The 25453-nt window shown below is 36.4% G+C and overlaps 9 non-coding genes across 9 annotated transcripts; all 9 read left to right on the top strand.

Moving 5' to 3' along the window:
* The first annotated feature begins 808 nt into the window (after nt 1–808).
* On the top strand, nt 809–880 carry TRNAD-GUC (transfer RNA aspartic acid (anticodon GUC)). Its single transcript has one exon. It is a non-coding gene; the product is annotated as a tRNA-Asp (tRNA).
* Nucleotides 881–2499: 1619 nt separating this feature from the next.
* TRNAD-GUC (transfer RNA aspartic acid (anticodon GUC)) lies at nt 2500–2571 on the top strand. The gene has a single exon. It is a non-coding gene; the product is annotated as a tRNA-Asp (tRNA).
* Nucleotides 2572–4182: 1611 nt separating this feature from the next.
* TRNAD-GUC (transfer RNA aspartic acid (anticodon GUC)) lies at nt 4183–4254 on the top strand. Its single transcript has one exon. It is a non-coding gene; the product is annotated as a tRNA-Asp (tRNA).
* An 8374-nt stretch (nt 4255–12628) lies between these two features.
* Nucleotides 12629–12700, top strand: TRNAD-GUC (transfer RNA aspartic acid (anticodon GUC)). Its single transcript has one exon. It is a non-coding gene; the product is annotated as a tRNA-Asp (tRNA).
* Nucleotides 12701–14317: 1617 nt separating this feature from the next.
* On the top strand, nt 14318–14389 carry TRNAD-GUC (transfer RNA aspartic acid (anticodon GUC)). The gene has a single exon. It is a non-coding gene; the product is annotated as a tRNA-Asp (tRNA).
* Nucleotides 14390–16006: 1617 nt separating this feature from the next.
* On the top strand, nt 16007–16078 carry TRNAD-GUC (transfer RNA aspartic acid (anticodon GUC)). The gene has a single exon. It is a non-coding gene; the product is annotated as a tRNA-Asp (tRNA).
* A 1616-nt stretch (nt 16079–17694) lies between these two features.
* Nucleotides 17695–17766, top strand: TRNAD-GUC (transfer RNA aspartic acid (anticodon GUC)). The gene has a single exon. It is a non-coding gene; the product is annotated as a tRNA-Asp (tRNA).
* Nucleotides 17767–19920: 2154 nt separating this feature from the next.
* On the top strand, nt 19921–19992 carry TRNAD-GUC (transfer RNA aspartic acid (anticodon GUC)). Its single transcript has one exon. It is a non-coding gene; the product is annotated as a tRNA-Asp (tRNA).
* Nucleotides 19993–24375: 4383 nt separating this feature from the next.
* Nucleotides 24376–24447, top strand: TRNAD-GUC (transfer RNA aspartic acid (anticodon GUC)). The gene has a single exon. It is a non-coding gene; the product is annotated as a tRNA-Asp (tRNA).
* The last annotated feature ends 1006 nt before the right edge of the window (nt 24448–25453 follow it).

The following is a 25453-nucleotide window of genomic DNA, read 5'->3' as shown; positions in this document are numbered from 1 at the left end:
TTTTGTAATCATGTGTATAAGAGTATTCGAAATTTTAATCAGTCATATAAATCGTAATGAGAAAAAAAGATTGTAAATGTTTCATTACGTGAAAAAATATAAGATCGATTTAAATAAACAAAAATAATAAATGTTCAACTGTACGTGATGGACGTCGAAGAAGATTTCTTTGACGACCGCCCTTGAAAAGACGTTTTTGCATAGGTATCGATAGAAAAATGTACGCGAGGGTGAAAAGGAAGCGAAAAGAGTCGAAAGTGCCTCCGTTGAAGAGAGGTAGAAAAACAAATTCTAATCGATAATCTTTTCTTGAAAACTATAATCATTCCAATGGAAATTTCAAGTGGAAATTGTGGTTTTATTTAGATGTTGGCGCATGATGCTGTATATATGTAAGTTTATAGAAGAAGTCTTGGGATGGTGGAAAATACTAGTGATCGAGAGACTTTCGAAGCATATAGAAACTATTGTGGAACATAAACACTAGAATCAGTTTATAATTAGGTGAGCTGAGAGAGTGCTAGCCATTAACCGAAGCCTCTCTTTGATTTTATACGATCGACATTCCGAGAAACTTCACAAATCACTTTATCTGTACGTTATTTGTAAAGGCATTGATGTGTAATTTCGTCGAAGTTTAAAGTGAAACGAAGTACTACTAGGTAATATAGTAATGCAATTGAAATGACATGGTCGAGTCGATATAAAGAGGTATATTTACGTTTATGTGATTTACACTTCTTCCTGTTTCCTCCGAGTAATCTAAATAACATAATGATTAAAACAACGCTTGAGAGGTTGTTATCGTTCCTCGGTAGTATAGTGGTGAGTATCCCCGCCTGTCACGCGGGAGACCGGGGTTCGATTCCCCGCCGGGGAGTACGTTAATTTTCTTATACCCTTCATTTTAGAAGAAAATCGATTGAAACATATGTTTCTTGAAATTAAGTTCTTCGATGTTCACTGATAACATCGTCTATTCGTGTCAAGAAATGGTTATCGGACACTTCTGTTTTTTGTTAAAGTATTTTATGTTATGAGTAAAAGTATTTAGAGTTCACTGTTCTTTTTTTTAATGAGAAAGAATGTATTTCACTCGTTCAATGTCCCATACGATATTGGTGTCCCTAACGTTCAGCAACACTCTTTATCTGTGAAGTACGTAATAATATTGATGAGCGTACATGTCATTCGTGCATTCTTTCTTGTCTTCCTCTGTGGAAAGCTTTTGTAGAATTTACGAAAACAAACGTTTCACTACTGTCGCATTGCCTAATAGCAATCGATGGTTTGGGGAATTTATAAAATTAATCTTTTTTTTTTCGTTTAATGTGTTCCTAAATGTTAGAAAGTAGTTGTTACTGATGTTTTTGATAATACCTTTAATGGCTATAGGCTAATAGGGCCCGGCATGGCCAAGCGTGATAAAACGTGCGACTCGTAATCTGAAGGTCGCGGGTTCGCATCCCCTTCGCGCCAATCATGCTCGCCCTTTCAGCCGTGGGGGCGTTATAATGTAACGGTCAATCCCACTATTTGTTCGTAAAAGAGTAGCCCAAGATTTCGTTGTGGGTGGTGATGACTATCTGCCTTCCCTCTTGTCTTACAGTGCTAAATTAGGGACGGCTAGCACAGATAGCCCTCGAGTAGTTTTGTGCGAAATTCACATAGAAACAAACAAACATAAGGCTAATTTTGTAATCATGTGTATAAGAGTATTCGAAATTTTAATCAGTCATATAAATCGTAATGAGAAAAAAAGATTGTAAATGTTTCATTACGTGAAAAATATAAGATCGATTTAAATAAACAAAAATAATAAATGTTCAACTGTACGTGATGGACGTCGAAGAAGATTTCTTTGACGACCGCCCTTGAAAAGACGTTTTTGCATAGGTATCGATAGAAAAATGTACGCGAGGGTGAAAAGGAAGCGAAAAGAGTCGAAAGTGCCTCCGTTGAAGAGAGGTAGAAAACAAATTCTAATCGATAATCTTTTCTTGAAAACTATAATCATTCCAATGGAAATTTCAAGTGGAAATTGTGGTTTTATTTAGATGTTGGCGCATGATGCTGTATATATGTAAGTTTATAGAAGAAGTCTTGGGATGGTGGAAAATACTAGTGATCGAGAGACTTTCGAAGCATATAGAAACTATTGTGGAACATAAACACTAGAATCAGTTTATAATTAGGTGAGCTGAGAGAGTGCTAGCCATTAACCGAAGCCTCTCTTTGATTTTATACGATCGACATTCCGAGAAACTTCACAAATCACTTTATCTGTACGTTATTTGTAAAGGCATTGATGTGTAATTTCGTCGAAGTTTAAAGTGAAACGAAGTACTACTAGGTAATATAGTAATGCAATTGAAATGACATGGTCGAGTCGATATAAAGAGGTATATTTACGTTTATGTGATTTACACTTCTTCCTGTTTCCTCCGAGTAATCTAAATAACATAATGATTAAAACAACGCTTGAGAGGTTGTTATCGTTCCTCGGTAGTATAGTGGTGAGTATCCCCGCCTGTCACGCGGGAGACCGGGGTTCGATTCCCCGCCGGGGAGTACGTTAATTTTCTTATACCCTTCATTTTAGAAGAAAATCGATTGAAACATATGTTTCTTGAAATTAAGTTCTTCGATGTTCACTGATAACATCGTCTATTCGTGTCAAGAAATGGTTATCGGACACTTCTGTTTTTGTTAAAGTATTTTATGTTATGAGTAAAAGTATTTAGAGTTCACTGTTCTTTTTTTTAATGAGAAAGAATGTATTTCACTCGTTCAATGTCCCATACGATATTGGTGTCCCTAACGTTCAGCAACACTCTTTATCTGTGAAGTACGTAATAATATTGATGAGCGTACATGTCATTCGTGCATTCTTTCTTGTCTTCCTCTGTGGAAAGCTTTTGTAGAATTTACGAAAACAAACGTTTCACTACTGTCGCATTGCCTAATAGCAATCGATGGTTTGGGAATTTATAAAATTAATCTTTTTTTTTTCGTTTAATGTGTTCCTAAATGTTAGAAAGTAGTTGTTACTGATGTTTTGATAATACCTTTAATATGGCTAATAGGGCCCGGCATGGCCAAGCGTGATAAAACGTGCGACTCGTAATCTGAAGGTCGCGGGTTCGCATCCCCTTCGCGCCAATCATGCTCGCCCTTTCAGCCGTGGGGGCGTTATAATGTAACGGTCAATCCCACTATTTGTTCGTAAAAGAGTAGCCCAAGATTTCGTTGTGGGTGGTGATGACTATCTGCCTTCCCTCTTGTCTTACAGTGCTAAATTAGGGACGGCTAGCACAGATAGCCCTCGAGTAGTTTTGTGCGAAATTCACATAGAAACAAACAAACATAAGGCTAATTTTGTAATCATGTGTATAAGAGTATTCGAAATTTTAATCAGTCATATAAATCGTAATGAGAAAAAAAGATTGTAAATGTTTCATTACGTGAAAAATATAAGATCGATTTAAATAAACAAAAATAATAAATGTTCAACTGTACGTGATGGACGTCGAAGAAGATTTCTTTGACGACCGCCCTTGAAAAGACGTTTTGCATAGGTATCGATAGAAAAATGTACGCGAGGGTGAAAAGGAAGCGAAAAGAGTCGAAAGTGCCTCCGTTGAAGAGAGGTAGAAAACAAATTCTAATCGATAATCTTTTCTTGAAAACTATAATCATTCCAATGGAAATTTCAAGTGGAAATTGTGGTTTTATTTAGATGTTGGCGCATGATGCTGTATATATGTAAGTTTATAGAAGAAGTCTTGGGATGGTGGAAAATACTAGTGATCGAGAGACTTTCGAAGCATATAGAAACTATTGTGGAACATAAACACTAGAATCAGTTTATAATTAGGTGAGCTGAGAGAGTGCTAGCCATTAACCGAAGCCTCTCTTTGATTTTATACGATCGACATTCCGAGAAACTTCACAAATCACTTTATCTGTACGTTATTTGTAAAGGCATTGATGTGTAATTTCGTCGAAGTTTAAAGTGAAACGAAATACTACTAGGTAATATAGTAATGCAATTGAAATGACATGGTCGAGTCGATATAAAGAGGTATATTTACGTTTATGTGATTTACACTTCTTCCTGTTTCCTCCGAGTAATCTAAATAACATAATGATTAAAAACAACGCTTGAGAGGTTGTTATCGTTCCTCGGTAGTATAGTGGTGAGTATCCCCGCCTGTCACGCGGGAGACCGGGGTTCGATTCCCCGCCGGGGAGTACGTTAATTTTCTTATACCCTTCATTTTAGAAGAAAATCGATTGAAACATATGTTTCTTGAAATTAAGTTCTTCGATGTTCACTGATAACATCGTCTATTCGTGTCAAGAAATGGTTATCGGACACTTCTGTTTTGTTTAAAGTATTTTATGTTATGAGTAAAAGTATTTAGAGTTCACTGTTCTTTTTTTTAATGAGAAAGAATGTATTTCACTCGTTCAATGTCCCATACGATATTGGTGTCCCTAACGTTCAGCAACACTCTTTATCTGTGAAGTACGTAATAATATTGATGAGCGTACATGTCATTCGTGCATTCTTTCTTGTCTTCCTCTGTGGAAAGCTTTTGTAGAATTTACGAAAACAAACGTTTCACTACTGTCGCATTGCCTAATAGCAATCGATGGTTTGGGAATTTATAAAATTAATCTTTTTTTTTTTCGTTTAATGTGTTCCTAAATGTTAGAAAGTAGTTGTTACTGATGTTTTGATAATACCTTTAATATGGCTAATAGGGCCCGGCATGGCCAAGCGTGATAAAACGTGCGACTCGTAATCTGAAGGTCGCGGGTTCGCATCCCCTTCGCGCCAATCATGCTCGCCCTTTCAGCCGTGGGGCGTTATAATGTAACGGTCAATCCCACTATTTGTTCGTAAAAGAGTAGCCCAAGATTTCGTTGTGGGTGGTGATGACTATCTGCCTTCCCTCTTGTCTTACAGTGCTAAATTAGGGACGGCTAGCACAGATAGCCCTCGAGTAGTTTTGTGCGAAATTCACATAGAAACAAACAAACATAAGGCTAATTTTGTAATCATGTGTATAAGAGTATTCGAAATTTTAATCAGTCATATAAATCGTAATGAGAAAAAAAGATTGTAAATGTTTCATTACGTGAAAAATATAAGATCGATTTAAATAAACAAAAATAATAAATGTTCAACTGTACGTGATGGACGTCGAAGAAGATTTCTTTGACGACCGCCCTTGAAAAGACGTTTTGCATAGGTATCGATAGAAAAATGTACGCGAGGGTGAAAAGGAAGCGAAAAGAGTCGAAAGTGCCTCCGTTGAAGAGAGGTAGAAAAACAAATTCTAATCGATAATCTTTTCTTGAAAACTATAATCATTCCAATGGAAATTTCAAGTGGAAATTGTGGTTTTATTTAGATGTTGGCGCATGATGCTGTATATATGTAAGTTTATAGAAGAAGTCTTGGGATGGTGGAAAATACTAGTGATCGAGAGACTTTCGAAGCATATAGAAACTATTGTGGAACATAAACACTAGAATCAGTTTATAATTAGGTGAGCTGAGAGAGTGCTAGCCATTAACCGAAGCCTCTCTTTGATTTTATACGATCGACATTCCGAGAAACTTCACAAATCACTTTATCTGTACGTTATTTGTAAAGGCATTGATGTGTAATTTCGTCGAAGTTTAAAGTGAAACGAAGTACTACTAGGTAATATAGTAATGCAATTGAAATGACATGGTCGAGTCGATATAAAGAGGTATATTTACGTTTATGTGATTTACACTTCTTCCTGTTTCCTCCGAGTAATCTAAATAACATAATGATTAAAAACAACGCTTGAGAGGTTGTTATCGTTCCTCGGTAGTATAGTGGTGAGTATCCCCGCCTGTCACGCGGGAGACCGGGTTCGATTCCCCGCCGGGGAGTACGTTAATTTTCTTATACCCTTCATTTTAGAAGAAAATCGATTGAAACATATGTTTCTTGAAATTAAGTTCTTCGATGTTCACTGATAACATCGTCTATTCGTGTCAAGAAATGGTTATCGGACACTTCTGTTTTTTGTTAAAGTATTTTATGTTATGAGTAAAAGTATTTAGAGTTCACTGTTCTTTTTTTTAATGAGAAAGAATGTATTTCACTCGTTCAATGTCCCATACGATATTGGTGTCCCTAACGTTCAGCAACACTCTTTATCTGTGAAGTACGTAATAATATTGATGAGCGTACATGTCATTCGTGCATTCTTTCTTGTCTTCCTCTGTGGAAAGCTTTTGTAGAATTTACGAAAACAAACGTTTCACTACTGTCGCATTGCCTAATAGCAATCGATGGTTTGGGGAATTTATAAAATTAATCTTTTTTTTTTCGTTTAATGTGTTCCTAAATGTTAGAAAGTAGTTGTTACTGATGTTTTGATAATACCTTTAATATGGCTAATAGGGCCCGGCATGGCCAAGCGTGATAAAACGTGCGACTCGTAATCTGAAGGTCGCGGGTTCGCATCCCCTTCGCGCCAATCATGCTCGCCCTTTCAGCCGTGGGGCGTTATAATGTAACGGTCAATCCCACTATTTGTTCGTAAAAGAGTAGCCCAAGATTTCGTTGTGGGTGGTGATGACTATCTGCCTTCCCTCTTGTCTTACAGTGCTAAATTAGGGACGGCTAGCACAGATAGCCCTCGAGTAGTTTTGTGCGAAATTCACATAGAAACAAACAAACATAAGGCTAATTTTGTAATCATGTGTATAAGAGTATTCGAAATTTTAATCAGTCATATAAATCGTAATGAGAAAAAAGATTGTAAATGTTTCATTACGTGAAAAATATAAGATCGATTTAAATAAACAAAAATAATAAATGTTCAACTGTACGTGATGGACGTCGAAGAAGATTTCTTTGACGACCGCCCTTGAAAAGACGTTTTTGCATAGGTATCGATAGAAAAATGTACGCGAGGGTGAAAAGGAAGCGAAAAGAGTCGAAAGTGCCTCCGTTGAAGAGAGGTAGAAAAACAAATTCTAATCGATAATCTTTTCTTGAAAACTATAATCATTCCAATGGAAATTTCAAGTGGAAATTGTGGTTTTATTTAGATGTTGGCGCATGATGCTGTATATATGTAAGTTTATAGAAGAAGTCTTGGGATGGTGGAAAATACTAGTGATCGAGAGACTTTCGAAGCATATAGAAACTATTGTGGAACATAAACACTAGAATCAGTTTATAATTAGGTGAGCTGAGAGAGTGCTAGCCATTAACCGAAGCCTCTCTTTGATTTTATACGATCGACATTCCGAGAAACTTCACAAATCACTTTATCTGTACGTTATTTGTAAAGGCATTGATGTGTAATTTCGTCGAAGTTTAAAGTGAAACGAAGTACTACTAGGTAATATAGTAATGCAATTGAAATGACATGGTCGAGTCGATATAAAGAGGTATATTTACGTTTATGTGATTTACACTTCTTCCTGTTTCCTCCGAGTAATCTAAATAACATAATGATTAAAAACAACGCTTGAGAGGTTGTTATCGTTCCTCGGTAGTATAGTGGTGAGTATCCCCGCCTGTCACGCGGGAGACCGGGTTCGATTCCCCGCCGGGGAGTACGTTAATTTTCTTATACCCTTCATTTTAGAAGAAAATCGATTGAAACATATGTTTCTTGAAATTAAGTTCTTCGATGTTCACTGATAACATCGTCTATTCGTGTCAAGAAATGGTTATCGGACACTTCTGTTTTGTTAAAGTATTTTATGTTATGAGTAAAAGTATTTAGAGTTCACTGTTCTTTTTTTTAATGAGAAAGAATGTATTTCACTCGTTCAATGTCCCATACGATATTGGTGTCCCTAACGTTCAGCAACACTCTTTATCTGTGAAGTACGTAATAATATTGATGAGCGTACATGTCATTCGTGCATTCTTTCTTGTCTTCCTCTGTGGAAAGCTTTTGTAGAATTTACGAAAACAAACGTTTCACTACTGTCGCATTGCCTAATAGCAATCGATGGTTTGGGAATTTATAAAATTAATCTTTTTTTTTTTCGTTTAATGTGTTCCTAAATGTTAGAAAGTAGTTGTTACTGATGTTTTTGATAATACCTTTAATATGGCTAATAGGGCCCGGCATGGCCAAGCGTGATAAAACGTGCGACTCGTAATCTGAAGGTCGCGGGTTCGCATCCCCTTCGCGCCAATCATGCTCGCCCTTTCAGCCGTGGGGCGTTATAATGTAACGGTCAATCCCACTATTTGTTCGTAAAAGAGTAGCCCAAGATTTCGTTGTGGGTGGTGATGACTATCTGCCTTCCCTCTTGTCTTACAGTGCTAAATTAGGGACGGCTAGCACAGATAGCCCTCGAGTAGTTTTGTGCGAAATTCACATAGAAACAAACAAACATAAGGCTAATTTTGTAATCATGTGTATAAGAGTATTCGAAATTTTAATCAGTCATATAAATCGTAATGAGAAAAAAAGATTGTAAATGTTTCATTACGTGAAAAATATAAGATCGATTTAAATAAACAAAAATAATAAATGTTCAACTGTACGTGATGGACGTCGAAGAAGATTTCTTTGACGACCGCCCTTGAAAAGACGTTTTTGCATAGGTATCGATAGAAAAATGTACGCGAGGGTGAAAAGGAAGCGAAAAGAGTCGAAAGTGCCTCCGTTGAAGAGAGGTAGAAAAACAAATTCTAATCGATAATCTTTTCTTGAAAACTATAATCATTCCAATGGAAATTTCAAGTGGAAATTGTGGTTTTATTTAGATGTTGGCGCATGATGCTGTATATATGTAAGTTTATAGAAGAAGTCTTGGGATGGTGGAAAATACTAGTGATCGAGAGACTTTCGAAGCATATAGAAACTATTGTGGAACATAAACACTAGAATCAGTTTATAATTAGGTGAGCTGAGAGAGTGCTAGCCATTAACCGAAGCCTCTCTTTGATTTTATACGATCGACATTCCGAGAAACTTCACAAATCACTTTATCTGTACGTTATTTGTAAAGGCATTGATGTGTAATTTCGTCGAAGTTTAAAGTGAAACGAAGTACTACTAGGTAATATAGTAATGCAATTGAAATGACATGGTCGAGTCGATATAAAGAGGTATATTTACGTTTATGTGATTTACACTTCTTCCTGTTTCCTCCGAGTAATCTAAATAACATAATGATTAAAAACAACGCTTGAGAGGTTGTTATCGTTCCTCGGTAGTATAGTGGTGAGTATCCCCGCCTGTCACGCGGGAGACCGGGTTCGATTCCCCGCCGGGGAGTACGTTAATTTTCTTATACCCTTCATTTTAGAAGAAAATCGATTGAAACATATGTTTCTTGAAATTAAGTTCTTCGATGTTCACTGATAACATCGTCTATTCGTGTCAAGAAATGGTTATCGGACACTTCTGTTTTGTTAAAGTATTTTATGTTATGAGTAAAAGTATTTAGAGTTCACTGTTCTTTTTTTTAATGAGAAAGAATGTATTTCACTCGTTCAATGTCCCATACGATATTGGTGTCCCTAACGTTCAGCAACACTCTTTATCTGTGAAGTACGTAATAATATTGATGAGCGTACATGTCATTCGTGCATTCTTTCTTGTCTTCCTCTGTGGAAAGCTTTTGTAGAATTTACGAAAACAAACGTTTCACTACTGTCGCATTGCCTAATAGCAATCGATGGTTTGGGGAATTTATAAAATTAATCTTTTTTTTTTTTAAAATACGTTTAATGTGTTCCTAAATGTTAGAAAGTAGTTGTTACTGATGTTTTTGATAATACCTTTAATATGGCTAATAGGGCCCGGCATGGCCAAGCGTGATAAAACGTGCGACTCGTAATCTGAAGGTCGCGGGTTCGCATCCCCTTCGCGCCAATCATGCTCGCCCTTTCAGCCGTGGGGCGTTATAATGTAACGGTCAATCCCACTATTTGTTCGTAAAAGAGTAGCCCAAGATTTCGTTGTGGGTGGTGATGACTATCTGCCTTCCCTCTTGTCTTACAGTGCTAAATTAGGGACGGCTAGCACAGATAGCCCTCGAGTAGTTTTGTGCGAAATTCACATAGAAACAAACAAACATAAGGCTAATTTTGTAATCATGTGTATAAGAGTATTCGAAATTTTAATCAGTCATATAAATCGTAATGAGAAAAAAAGATTGTAAATGTTTCATTACGTGAAAAATATAAGATCGATTTAAATAAACAAAAATAATAAATGTTCAACTGTACGTGATGGACGTCGAAGAAGATTTCTTTGACGACCGCCCTTGAAAAGACGTTTTTGCATAGGTATCGATAGAAAAATGTACGCGAGGGTGAAAAGGAAGCGAAAAGAGTCGAAAGTGCCTCCGTTGAAGAGAGGTAGAAAACAAATTCTAATCGATAATCTTTTCTTGAAAACTATAATCATTCCAATGGAAATTTCAAGTGGAAATTGTGGTTTTATTTAGATGTTGGCGCATGATGCTGTATATATGTAAGTTTATAGAAGAAGTCTTGGGATGGTGGAAAATACTAGTGATCGAGAGACTTTCGAAGCATATAGAAACTATTGTGGAACATAAACACTAGAATCAGTTTATAATTAGGTGAGCTGAGAGAGTGCTAGCCATTAACCGAAGCCTCTCTTTGATTTTATACGATCGACATTCCGAGAAACTTCACAAATCACTTTATCTGTACGTTATTTGTAAAGGCATTGATGTGTAATTTCGTCGAAGTTTAAAGTGAAACGAAGTACTACTAGGTAATATAGTAATGCAATTGAAATGACATGGTCGAGTCGATATAAAGAGGTATATTTACGTTTATGTGATTTACACTTCTTCCTGTTTCCTCCGAGTAATCTAAATAACATAATGATTAAAAACAACGCTTGAGAGGTTGTTATCGTTCCTCGGTAGTATAGTGGTGAGTATCCCCGCCTGTCACGCGGGAGACCGGGTTCGATTCCCCGCCGGGGAGTACGTTAATTTTCTTATACCCTTCATTTTAGAAGAAAATCGATTGAAACATATGTTTCTTGAAATTAAGTTCTTCGATGTTCACTGATAACATCGTCTATTCGTGTCAAGAAATGGTTATCGGACACTTCTGTTTTGTTAAAGTATTTTATGTTATGAGTAAAAGTATTTAGAGTTCACTGTTCTTTTTTTTTAATGAGAAAGAATGTATTTCACTCGTTCAATGTCCCATACGATATTGGTGTCCCTAACGTTCAGCAACACTCTTTATCTGTGAAGTACGTAATAATATTGATGAGCGTACATGTCATTCGTGCATTCTTTCTTGTCTTCCTCTGTGGAAAGCTTTTGTAGAATTTACGAAAACAAACGTTTCACTACTGTCGCATTGCCTAATAGCAATCGATGGTTTGGGGAATTTATAAAATTAATCTTTTTTTTTGTTATAAAGTAACGTTTAATGTGTTCCTAAATGTTAGAAAGTAGTTGTTACTGATGTTTTAAACAAACGATAATACCTTTAATATGGCTAATAGGGCCCGGCATGGCCAAGCGTGATAAAACGTGCGACTCGTAATCTGAAGGTCGCGGGTTCGCATCCCCTTCGCGCCAATCATGCTCGCCCTTTCAGCCGTGGGGGCGTTATAATGTAACGGTCAATCCCACTATTTGTTCGTAAAAGAGTAGCCCAAGATTTCGTTGTGGGTGGTGATGACTATCTGCCTTCCCTCTTGTCTTACAGTGCTAAATTAGGGACGGCTAGCACAGATAGCCCTCGAGTAGTTTTGTGCGAAATTCACATAGAAACAAACAAACATAAGGCTAATTTTGTAATCATGTGTATAAGAGTATTCGAAATTTTAATCAGTCATATAAATCGTAATGAGAAAAAAAGATTGTAAATGTTTCATTACGTGAAAAAATATAAGATCGATTTAAATAAACAAAAATAATAAATGTTCAACTGTACGTGATGGACGTCGAAGAAGATTTCTTTGACGACCGCCCTTGAAAAGACGTTTTGCATAGGTATCGATAGAAAAATGTACGCGAGGGTGAAAAGGAAGCGAAAAGAGTCGAAAGTGCCTCCGTTGAAGAGAGGTAGAAAAACAAATTCTAATCGATAATCTTTTCTTGAAAACTATAATCATTCCAATGGAAATTTCAAGTGGAAATTGTGGTTTTATTTAGATGTTGGCGCATGATGCTGTATATATGTAAGTTTATAGAAGAAGTCTTGGGATGGTGGAAAATACTAGTGATCGAGAGACTTTCGAAGCATATAGAAACTATTGTGGAACATAAACACTAGAATCAGTTTATAATTAGGTGAGCTGAGAGAGTGCTAGCCATTAACCGAAGCCTCTCTTTGATTTTATACGATCGACATTCCGAGAAACTTCACAAATCACTTTATCTGTACGTTATTTGTAAAGGCATTGATGTGTAATTTCGTCGAAGTTTAAAGTGAAACGAAGTACTACTAGGTAATATAGTAATGCAATTGAAATGACATGGTCGAGTCGATATAAAGAGGTATATTTACGTTTATGTGATTTACACTTCTTCCTGTTTCCTCCGAGTAATCTAAATAACATAATGATTAAAACAACGCTTGAGAGGTTGTTATCGTTCCTCGGTAGTATAGTGGTGAGTATCCCCGCCTGTCACGCGGGAGACCGGGGTTCGATTCCCCGCCGGGGAGTACGTTAATTTTCTTATACCCTTCATTTTAGAAGAAAATCGATTGAAACATATGTTTCTTGAAATTAAGTTCTTCGATGTTCACTGATAACATCGTCTATTCGTGTCAAGAAATGGTTATCGGACACTTCTGTTTTTGTTAAAGTATTTTATGTTATGAGTAAAAGTATTTAGAGTTCACTGTTCTTTTTTTTAATGAGAAAGAATGTATTTCACTCGTTCAATGTCCCATACGATATTGGTGTCCCTAACGTTCAGCAACACTCTTTATCTGTGAAGTACGTAATAATATTGATGAGCGTACATGTCATTCGTGCATTCTTTCTTGTCTTCCTCTGTGGAAAGCTTTTGTAGAATTTACGAAAACAAACGTTTCACTACTGTCGCATTGCCTAATAGCAATCGATGGTTTGGGGAATTTATAAAATTAATCTTTTTTTTTTTTCGTTTAATGTGTTCCTAAATGTTAGAAAGTAGTTGTTACTGATGTTTTTGATAATACCTTTAATATGGCTAATAGGGCCCGGCATGGCCAAGCGTGATAAAACGTGCGACTCGTAATCTGAAGGTCGCGGGTTCGCATCCCCTTCGCGCCAATCATGCTCGCCCTTTCAGCCGTGGGGCGTTATAATGTAACGGTCAATCCCACTATTTGTTCGTAAAAGAGTAGCCCAAGATTTCGTTGTGGGTGGTGATGACTATCTGCCTTCCCTCTTGTCTTACAGTGCTAAATTAGGGACGGCTAGCACAGATAGCCCTCGAGTAGTTTTGTGCGAAATTCACATAGAAACAAACAAACATAAGGCTAATTTTGTAATCATGTGTATAAGAGTATTCGAAATTTTAATCAGTCATATAAATCGTAATGAGAAAAAAAGATTGTAAATGTTTCATTACGTGAAAAAATATAAGATCGATTTAAATAAACAAAAATAATAAATGTTCAACTGTACGTGATGGACGTCGAAGAAGATTTCTTTGACGACCGCCCTTGAAAAGACGTTTTTGCATAGGTATCGATAGAAAAATGTACGCGAGGGTGAAAAGGAAGCGAAAAGAGTCGAAAGTGCCTCCGTTGAAGAGAGGTAGAAAAACAAATTCTAATCGATAATCTTTTCTTGAAAACTATAATCATTCCAATGGAAATTTCAAGTGGAAATTGTGGTTTTATTTAGATGTTGGCGCATGATGCTGTATATATGTAAGTTTATAGAAGAAGTCTTGGGATGGTGGAAAATACTAGTGATCGAGAGACTTTCGAAGCATATAGAAACTATTGTGGAACATAAACACTAGAATCAGTTTATAATTAGGTGAGCTGAGAGAGTGCTAGCCATTAACCGAAGCCTCTCTTTGATTTTATACGATCGACATTCCGAGAAACTTCACAAATCACTTTATCTGTACGTTATTTGTAAAGGCATTGATGTGTAATTTCGTCGAAGTTTAAAGTGAAACGAAGTACTACTAGGTAATATAGTAATGCAATTGAAATGACATGGTCGAGTCGATATAAAGAGGTATATTTACGTTTATGTGATTTACACTTCTTCCTGTTTCCTCCGAGTAATCTAAATAACATAATGATTAAAAACAACGCTTGAGAGGTTGTTATCGTTCCTCGGTAGTATAGTGGTGAGTATCCCCGCCTGTCACGCGGGAGACCGGGGTTCGATTCCCCGCCGGGGAGTACGTTAATTTTCTTATACCCTTCATTTTAGAAGAAAATCGATTGAAACATATGTTTCTTGAAATTAAGTTCTTCGATGTTCACTGATAACATCGTCTATTCGTGTCAAGAAATGGTTATCGGACACTTCTGTTTTTGTTAAAGTATTTTATGTTATGAGTAAAAGTATTTAGAGTTCACTGTTCTTTTTTTTAATGAGAAAGAATGTATTTCACTCGTTCAATGTCCCATACGATATTGGTGTCCCTAACGTTCAGCAACACTCTTTATCTGTGAAGTACGTAATAATATTGATGAGCGTACATGTCATTCGTGCATTCTTTCTTGTCTTCCTCTGTGGAAAGCTTTTGTAGAATTTACGAAAACAAACGTTTCACTACTGTCGCATTGCCTAATAGCAATCGATGGTTTGGGGAATTTATAAAATTAATCTTTTTTTTTTTCGTTTAATGTGTTCCTAAATGTTAGAAAGTAGTTGTTACTGATGTTTTTGATAATACCTTTAATATGGCTAATAGGGCCCGGCATGGCCAAGCGTGATAAAACGTGCGACTCGTAATCTGAAGGTCGCGGGTTCGCATCCCCTTCGCGCCAATCATGCTCGCCCTTTCAGCCGTGGGGGCGTTATAATGTAACGGTCAATCCCACTATTTGTTCGTAAAAGAGTAGCCCAAGATTTCGTTGTGGGTGGTGATGACTATCTGCCTTCCCTCTTGTCTTACAGTGCTAAATTAGGGACGGCTAGCACAGATAGCCCTCGAGTAGTTTTGTGCGAAATTCACATAGAAACAAACAAACATAAGGCTAATTTTGTAATCATGTGTATAAGAGTATTCGAAATTTTAATCAGTCATATAAATCGTAATGAGAAAAAAAAGATTGTAAATGTTTCATTACGTGAAAAAATATAAGATCGATTTAAATAAACAAAAATAATAAATGTTCAACTGTACGTGATGGACGTCGAAGAAGATTTCTTTGACGACCGCCCTTGAAAAGACGTTTTTGCATAGGTATCGATAGAAAAATGTACGCGAGGGTGAAAAGGAAGCGAAAAGAGTCGAAAGTGCCTCCGTTGAAGAGAGGTAGAAAAACAAATTCTAATCGATAATCTTTTCTTGAAAACTATAATCATTCCAATGGAAATTTCAAGTGGAAATTGTGGTTTTATTTAGATGTTGGCGCATGATGCTGTATATATGTAAGTTTATAGAAGAAGTCTTGGGATGGTGGAAAATACTAGTGATCGAGAGACTTTCGAAGCATATAGAAACTATTGTGGAACATAAACACTAGAATCAGTTTATAATTAGGTGAGCTGAGAGAGTGCTAGCCATTAACCGAAGCCTCTCTTTGATTTTATACGATCGACATTCCGAGAAACTTCACAAATCACTTTATCTGTACGTTATTTGTAAAGGCATTGATGTGTAATTTCGTCGAAGTTTAAAGTGAAACGAAGTACTACTAGGTAATATAGTAATGCAATTGAAATGACATGGTCGAGTCGATATAAAGAGGTATATTTACGTTTATGTGATTTACACTTCTTCCTGTTTCCTCCGAGTAATCTAAATAACATAATGATTAAAACAACGCTTGAGAGGTTGTTATCGTTCCTCGGTAGTATAGTGGTGAGTATCCCCGCCTGTCACGCGGGAGACCGGGGTTCGATTCCCCGCCGGGGAGTACGTTAATTTTCTTATACCCTTCATTTTAGAAGAAAATCGATTGAAACATATGTTTCTTGAAATTAAGTTCTTCGATGTTCACTGATAACATCGTCTATTCGTGTCAAGAAATGGTTATCGGACACTTCTGTTTTTTGTTAAAGTATTTTATGTTATGAGTAAAAGTATTTAGAGTTCACTGTTCTTTTTTTTAATGAGAAAGAATGTATTTCACTCGTTCAATGTCCCATACGATATTGGTGTCCCTAACGTTCAGCAACACTCTTTATCTGTGAAGTACGTAATAATATTGATGAGCGTACATGTCATTCGTGCATTCTTTCTTGTCTTCCTCTGTGGAAAGCTTTTGTAGAATTTACGAAAACAAACGTTTCACTACTGTCGCATTGCCTAATAGCAATCGATGGTTTGGGGAATTTATAAAATTAATCTTTTTTTTTCGTTTAATGTGTTCCTAAATGTTAGAAAGTAGTTGTTACTGATGTTTTGATAATACCTTTAATATGGCTAATAGGGCCCGGCATGGCCAAGCGTGATAAAACGTGCGACTCGTAATCTGAAGGTCGCGGGTTCGCATCCCCTTCGCGCCAATCATGCTCGCCCTTTCAGCCGTGGGGGCGTTATAATGTAACGGTCAATCCCACTATTTGTTCGTAAAAGAGTAGCCCAAGATTTCGTTGTGGGTGGTGATGACTATCTGCCTTCCCTCTTGTCTTACAGTGCTAAATTAGGGACGGCTAGCACAGATAGCCCTCGAGTAGTTTTGTGCGAAATTCACATAGAAACAAACAAACATAAGGCTAATTTTGTAATCATGTGTATAAGAGTATTCGAAATTTTAATCAGTCATATAAATCGTAATGAGAAAAAAAGATTGTAAATGTTTCATTACGTGAAAAAATATAAGATCGATTTAAATAAACAAAAATAATAAATGTTCAACTGTACGTGATGGACGTCGAAGAAGATTTCTTTGACGACCGCCCTTGAAAAGACGTTTTGCATAGGTATCGATAGAAAAATGTACGCGAGGGTGAAAAGGAAGCGAAAAGAGTCGAAAGTGCCTCCGTTGAAGAGAGGTAGAAAAACAAATTCTAATCGATAATCTTTTCTTGAAAACTATAATCATTCCAATGGAAATTTCAAGTGGAAATTGTGGTTTTATTTAGATGTTGGCGCATGATGCTGTATATATGTAAGTTTATAGAAGAAGTCTTGGGATGGTGGAAAATACTAGTGATCGAGAGACTTTCGAAGCATATAGAAAGTATTGTGGAACGTAAACACTAGAATCAGTTTATAATTAGGTGAGCTGGTAGAGTGCAAGTCATTAACCGAAGCCTCTCTTTGATTTTATACGATCGACATTCCGAGAAATTTCACAAATCACTTTATCTGTAGGTTATTTGTAAAAACATTGATGTGTAATTTCGTCAAAGTTTAAAGTGAAACGAAGTACTACTAGGTAATATAGTAATGCAATTGAAATGACATGGTCGAGTCGATATAAAGAGGTATATTTACGTTTATGTGATTTACACTTCTTCCTGTTTCCTCCGAGTAATCTAAATAACATAATGATTAAAAAAACAACGCTTGAAAGGTTGTTATCGTTCCTCGGTAGTATAGTGGTGAGTATCCCCGCCTGTCACGCAGGAGACCGGGGTTCGATTCCCCGCCGGGGAGTACGTTAATTTTCTTATACCCTTCATTTTAGAAGAAAATCGATTGAAACATATGTTTCTTGAAATTAAGTTCTTCGATGTTCACTGATAACATCGTCTATTCGTGTCAAGAAATGGTTATCGGACACTTCTGTTTTTGTTAAAGTATTTTATGTTATGAGTAAAAGTATTTAGAGTTCACTGTTCTTTTTTTTAATGAGAAAGAATGTATTTCACTCGTTCAATGTCCCATACGATATTGGTGTCCCTAACGTTCAGCAACACTCTTTATCTGTGAAGTACGTAATAATATTGATGAGCGTACATGTCATTCGTGCATTCTTTCTTGTCTTCCTCTGTGGAAAGCTTTTGTAGAATTTACGAAAACAAACGTTTCACTACTGTCGCATTGCCTAATAGCAATCGATGGTTTGGGGAATTTATAAAATTAAGTGTGTTTTTTTTTTTCGTTTAATGTGTTCCTAAATGTTATAAAGTAACTGTTGAGGTCTATACTATGTAAAAACTACACTGACAAACACCACACCAACATTATTTTTAAAATACAATGTGATAACTGCCACGACTTCTGTATTGGAGAAACAAGTAGAAAAATGGAAACCAGATTCAAAGAACATAAAAAGTCATCTTCACACGTTTTCGAACTCTGCAAGTCCAATAAACACAACATAACCATAGAAAACACTCAAGTACTAAATAGAGAAACAAACATAAACAAACGCAAAATTAAAGAAGCCTTACTTATACAACTTAAACCCAAAATAAACCAATATAAAGGAACGCCTTTATACCTATATTTATATAATAAAATAAATATAATTATGTATTCAAACATCTAATACCGCCCTCTACATTTCTACACACAGTTACACAACCCCTTTCAAACATGTGGTCAGCTTCCGGTCAGTTACCTCTTTCTTTGTGAACCTGACGATGACCGAAGAAGGTCGAAACGTTGTTCGCTCTTCTATGTAAAATATTTTCCCAACCCAAACGAGCCGTTTTGCATATAAAGTTGTTACTGATGTTTTAATAATACCTTTAATATGGCTAATAGGGCCCGGCATGGCCAAGCGTGATAAGGCGTGCGACTCGTAATCTGAGGGTCGCGGGTTCGCATCCCCTTCGCGTCAATCATGCTCGCTTTTCAGCCGTGAAGGCGTTATAATGTGACGGTCAATCCCACTATTCCTTCGTAAAAGAGTAGCCCAAGATTTCGCGGTGGGTGGTGATGACTAGCGGCCTTCCCTCTTGTCTTACAGTGCTGAATTATGGACGGCTAGCACAGATAGCCCTCGAGTAGTTTTGTGCGAAATTCACATAGAAACAAACGAACATATGGCTAATTTTGTAATCATGTGTATAAGCGTATTCGAAATTTTAATCAGTCATATAAATCGTAAAAGATTTTAAATGTTTCATTACGTGAAAAATATAAGATCGATTTAAATAAACAAAAATAATAAATGTTCAACTGTACGTGATGGACGTCGAAGAAGATTTCTTTGACGACCGCCCTTGAAAAGACGTTTTGCATAGGTATCGATAGAAAAAATGTACGCGAGGGTGAAAAGGAAGCGAAAATGGTCGAATGTGCCTCCGTTGAAGAGAGCTAGAAAAACAAATTCTAATCGATAATCTTTTCTTGAAAACTATAATGATTCCAATGGAAATTTCAAGTGGAAATTGTGGTTTGATTTAGAAGTTGGTCATAGAGCGCATGATGCTTATATATATGTAAGTTTGTATAAGAAGTCTTGGGATGGTGGAAAATACTAGTGATCGAGAGACTTTCGAAGCATATAGAAAGTATTGTGGAACGTAAACACTAGAATCAGTTTATAATTAGGTGAGCTGGTAGAGTGCAAGTCATTAACCGAAGCCTCTCTTTGATTTTATACGATCGACATTCCGAGAAATTTCACAAATCACTTTATCTGTAGGTTATTTGTAAAAAACATTGATGTGTAATTTCGTCAAAGTTTAAAGTGAAACGAAGTACTACTAGGTAATATAGTAATGCAATTGAAATGACATGGTCGAGTCGATATAAAGAGGTATATTTACGTTTATGTGATTTACACTTCTTCCTGTTTCCTCCGAGTAATCTAAATAACATAATGATTAAAAACAACGCTTGAAAGGTTGTTATCGTTCCTCGGTAGTATAGTGGTGAGTATCCCCGCCTGTCACGCGGGAGACCGGGGTTCGATTCCCCGCCGGGGAGTACGTTAATTTTCTTATACCCTTCATTTTAGAAGAAAATCGATTGAAACATGTGTTTCTTGAAATTAAGTTCTTCGATGTTCACTGATAACATCGTCTATTCGTGTCAAGAAATGGTTATCGGACACTTCTGTTTTTGTTAAAGTATTTTATGTTATGAGTAAAAGTATTTAGAGTTCACTGTTCTTTTTTTTAATGAGAAAGAATGTATTTCACTCGTTCAATGTCCCATACGATATTGGTGTCCCTAACGTTCAGCAACACTCTTTATCTGTGAAGTACGTAATAATATTGATGAGCGTACATGTCATTCGTGCATTCTTTCTTGTCTTCCTCTGTGGAAAGCTTTTGTAGAATTTACGAAAACAAACGTTTCACTACTGTCGCATTGCCTAAGAGCAATCGATGGTTTGGGGAATTTATAAAATTAAGTGTGTTTTTTTTTTTCGTTTAATGTGTTCCTAAATGTTATAAAGTAATTGTTGAGGTCTATACTATGTAAAAACTACACTGACAAACACCACACCAACATTATTTTTAAAATACAATGTGATAACTGCCACGACTTCTGTATTGGAGAAACAAGTAGAAAAATGGAAACCAGATTCAAAGAACATAAAAAGTCATCTTCACACGTTTTCGAACTCTGCAAGTCCAATAAACACAACATAACCATAGAAAACACTCAAGTACTAAATAGAGAAACAAACATAAACAAACGCAAAATTAAAGAAGCCTTACTTATACAACTTAAACCCAAAATAAACCAATATAAAGGAACGCCTTTATACCTATATTTATATAATAAAATAAATATAATTATGTATTCAAACATCTAATACCGCCCTCTACATTTCTACACACAGTTACACAAACCCTTTCAAACATGTGGTCAGCTTCCGGTCAGTTACCTCGTTCTTTGTGAACCTGACGATGACCGAAGAAGGTCGAAACGTTGTTCGCTCTTCTATGTAAAATATTTTCCCAACCCAAACGAGCCGTTTTTGCATATAAAGTTGTTACTGATGTTTTTAATAATACCTTTAATATGGCTAATAGGGCCCGGCATGGCCAAGCGTGATAAGGCGTGCGACTCGTAATCTGAGGGTCGCGGGTTCGCATCCCCTTCGCGTCAATCATGCTCGCTTTTTCAGCCGTGAAGGCGTTATAATGTGACGGTCAATCCCACTAATCCTTCGTAAAAGAGTAGCCCAAGATTTCGCGGTGGGTGGTGATGACTAGCGGCCTTCCCTCTTGTCTTACAGTGCTGAATTATGGACGGCTAGCACAGATAGCCCTCGAGTAGTTTTGTGCGAAATTCACATAGAAACAAACAAACATAAGGCTAATTTTGTAATCATGTGTATAAGAGTATTCGAAATTTTAATCAGTCATATAAATCGTAATGAAAAAAAAAGATTGTAAATGTTTCATTACGTGAAAAAATATAAGATCGATTTAAATAAACAAAAATAATAAATGTTCAACTGTACGTGATGGACGTCGAAGAAGATTTCTTTGACGACCGCCCTTGAAAAGACGTTTTTGCATAGGTATCGATAGAAAAATGTACGCGAGGGTGAAAAGGAAGCGAAAAGAGTCGAAAGTGCCTCCGTTGAAGAGAGGTAGAAAAACAAATTCTAATCGATAATCTTTTCTTGAAAACTATAATCATTCCAATGGAAATTTCAAGTGGAAATTGTGGTTTTATTTAGATGTTGGCGCATGATGCTGTATATATGTAAGTTTATAGAAGAAGTCTTGGGATGGTGGAAAATACTAGTGATCGAGAGACTTTCGAAGCATATAGAAACTATTGTGGAACATAAACACTAGAATCAGTTTATAATTAGGTGAGCTGAGAGAGTGCTAGCCATTAACCGAAGCCTCTCTTTGATTTTATACGATCGACATTCCGAGAAACTTCACAAATCACTTTATCTGTACGTTATTTGTAAAGGCATTGATGTGTAATTTCGTCGAAGTTTAAAGTGAAACGAAGTACTACTAGGTAATATAGTAATGCAATTGAAATGACATGGTCGAGTCGATATAAAGAGGTATATTTACGTTTATGTGATTTACACTTCTTCCTGTTTCCTCCGAGTAATCTAAATAACATAATGATTAAAACAACGCTTGAGAGGTTGTTATCGTTCCTCGGTAGTATAGTGGTGAGTATCCCCGCCTGTCACGCGGGAGACCGGGTTCGATTCCCCGCCGGGGAGTACGTTAATTTTCTTATACCCTTCATTTTAGAAGAAAATCGATTGAAACATATGTTTCTTGAAATTAAGTTCTTCGATGTTCACTGATAACATCGTCTATTCGTGTCAAGAAATGGTTATCGGACACTTCTGTTTTTGTTAAAGTATTTTATGTTATGAGTAAAAGTATTTAGAGTTCACTGTTTTTTTTTTAATGAGAAAGAATGTATTTCACTCGTTCAATGTCCCATACGATATTGGTGTCCCTAACGTTCAGCAACACTCTTTATCTGTGAAGTACGTAATAATATTGATGAGCGTACATGTCATTCGTGCATTCTTTCTTGTCTTCCTCTGTGAAAAGCTTTTGTAGAATTTACGAAAACAAACGTTTCACTACTGTCGCATTGCCTAATAGCAATCGATGGTTTGGGAATTTATAAAATTAAGTGTTTTTTTTTTTTCGTTTAATGTGTTCCTAAATGTTATAAAGTAATTGTTGAGGTCTATACTATGTAAAAACTACACTGACAAACACCACACCAACATTATTTTTAAAATACAATGTGATAACTGCCACGACTTCTGTATTGGAGAAACAAGTAGAAAAATGGAAACCAGATTCAAAGAACATAAAAAAGTCATCTTCACACGTTTTCGAACTCTTCAAGTCCAATAAACACAACATAACCATAGAAAACACTCAAGTACTAAATAGAGAAACAAACATAAACAAACGCAAAATTAAAGAAGCCTTACTTATACAACTTAAACCCAAAATAAACCAATATAAAGGAACGCCTTTATACCTATATTTTTATAATAAAATAAATATAATTATGTATTCAAACATCTAATACCGCCCTCTACATTTCTACACACAGTTACACAACCCCTTTCAAACATGTGGTCAGCTTCCGGTCAGTTACCTCTTTCTTTGTGAACCTGACGATGACCGAAGAAGGTCGAAACGTTGTTCGCTCTTCCATGTAAAATATTTTCCCAACCCAAACGAGCCGTTTTTGCATATAAAGTTGTTACTGATGTTTTTAATAATACCTTTAATATGGCTAATAGGGCCCGGCATGGCCAAGCGTGATAAGGCGTGCGACTCGTAATCTGAGGGTCGCGGGTTCGCATCCCCTTCGCGTCAATCATGCTCGCTTTTTCAGCCGTGAAGGCGTTATAATGTGACGGTCAATCCCACTAATCCTTCGTAAAAGAGTAGCCCAAGATTTCGCGGTGGGTGGTGATGACTAGCGGCCTTCCCTCTTGTCTTACAGTGCTGAATTATGGACGGCTAGCACAGATAGCCCTCGAGTAGTTTTGTGCGAAATTCGCATAGAAACAAACGAACATATGGCTAATTTTGTAATCATGTGTATAAGAGTATTCTAAATTTTAATCAGTCATATAAAACGTAAAAAGATTTTAAATGTTTCATTACGTGAAAAAATATAAGATCGATTTAAATAAACAAAAATAATAAATGTTCAACTGTACGTGATGGACGTCGAAGAAGATTTCTTTGACGACCGCCCTTGAAAAGACGTTTTTGCATAGGTATCGATAGAAAAATGTACGCGAGGGTGAAAAGGAAGCGAAAATGGTCGAATGTGCCTCCGTTGAAGAGAGCTAGTAAAACAAATTCTAATCGATAATCTTTTCTTGAAAACTATAATGATTCCAATGGAAATTTCAAGTGGAAATTGTGGTTTGATTTAGAAGTTGGTCATAGAGCGCATGATGCTTATATATATGTAAGTTTGTATAAGAAGTCTTGGGATGGTGGAAAATACTAGTGATCGAGAGACTTTCGAAGCATATAGAAAGTATTGTGGAACGTAAACACTAGAATCAGTTTATAATTAGGTGAGCTGGTAGAGTGCAAGTCATTAACCGAAGCCTCTCTTTGATTTTATACGATCGACATTCCGAGAAATTTCACAAATCACTTTATCTGTAGGTTATTTGTAAAAACATTGATGTGTAATTTCGTCGAAGTTTAAAGTGAAACGAAGCACTACTAGGTAATATAGTAAGGCAATTGAAATGACATGGTCGAGTCGATATAAAGAGGTATATTTACGTTTATGTGATTTATACTTCTTCCTGTTTCCTCCGAGTAATCTAAATAAGCTAGTGATTGAAAACAACGCTTGACACGTTGTTATCGGTCCTCGGTAGTATAGTGGTGAGTATCCCCGCCTGTCACGCGGGAGACCGGGGTTCGATTCCCCGCCGGGGAGTACGTGCGTAATAATATTGATGAGCGTACATGTCATTCGTGCATTCTTTCTTGTCTTCCTCTGTGAAAAGCTTTTGTAGAATTTACGAAAACAAACGTTTCACTACTGTCGCATTGCCTAATAGCAATCGATGGTTTGGGGAATTTATAAAATTAATCTGTTTTTTTTTTTTCGTTTAATGTGTTCCTAAATGTTATAAAGTAATTGTTACTGATGTTTTGATAATACCTTTAATATGGCTAATAGGCCCGGCATGGCCAAGCGTGATAAGGCGTGCGACTCGTATCTGAAGGTCGCGGGTTCGCATCCCTTCGCGCCAATCATGCTCGCCCTTTCAGCCGTGGGGGCGTTATAATGTAACGGTCAATCCCACTATTTGTTCGTAAAGAGTAGCCCAACAGTTGGCTGGGTGGTGATGTCTATCGCTCCCTCTTGTCTTACAGTGCTAAATTAGGGACGGCTAGCACAGATAGCCCCTGAGTAGTTTTTGCAGTGAAATTCACATAGAAACAAACAAACATAAGGCTAATTTTGAATCATGTGTATAAGAGTATTCGAAATTTTAATCAGTCATATAAACGTAATGAGAAAAAAAGATTGTAAATGTTTCATTACGTGAAAAATATAAGATCGATTTAAATAAACAAAATAATAAATGTTCAATTGTACGTGATGACGTCGAAGAAGATTTCTTTGACGACCGCCCTTGAAAAGACGTTTTGCATAGGTATCGATAGAAAAATGCACGCGAGGTGAAAAGGAAGGAAAAGAGTCGAAAGTGCCTTCTGAAGAGAGGTAGAAAACAAATTCTAATCGATAATCTTTTCTGAAAACTATAATCATTCCAATGGAAATTAAGTGAAATTGTGGTTTTATTTAATGTTGGCGCATGATACTGTATATATGTAAAAGTTTTATAAAGAAGTCTTTGGATGGTGGAAAAATACTAGTGATGAGAGACTTTCATATTATGAAACTATTGTGGAACATAAACACTAGAATCAGT

The sequence above is a fragment of the Tachypleus tridentatus genome, chromosome 9, assembly GCF_004210375.1.
Source record: "Tachypleus tridentatus isolate NWPU-2018 chromosome 9, ASM421037v1, whole genome shotgun sequence".
Taxonomy (NCBI): Eukaryota; Metazoa; Arthropoda; class Merostomata; order Xiphosura; family Limulidae; genus Tachypleus; species Tachypleus tridentatus.
This window is presented reverse-complemented; position numbering and strand designations above follow the sequence as displayed.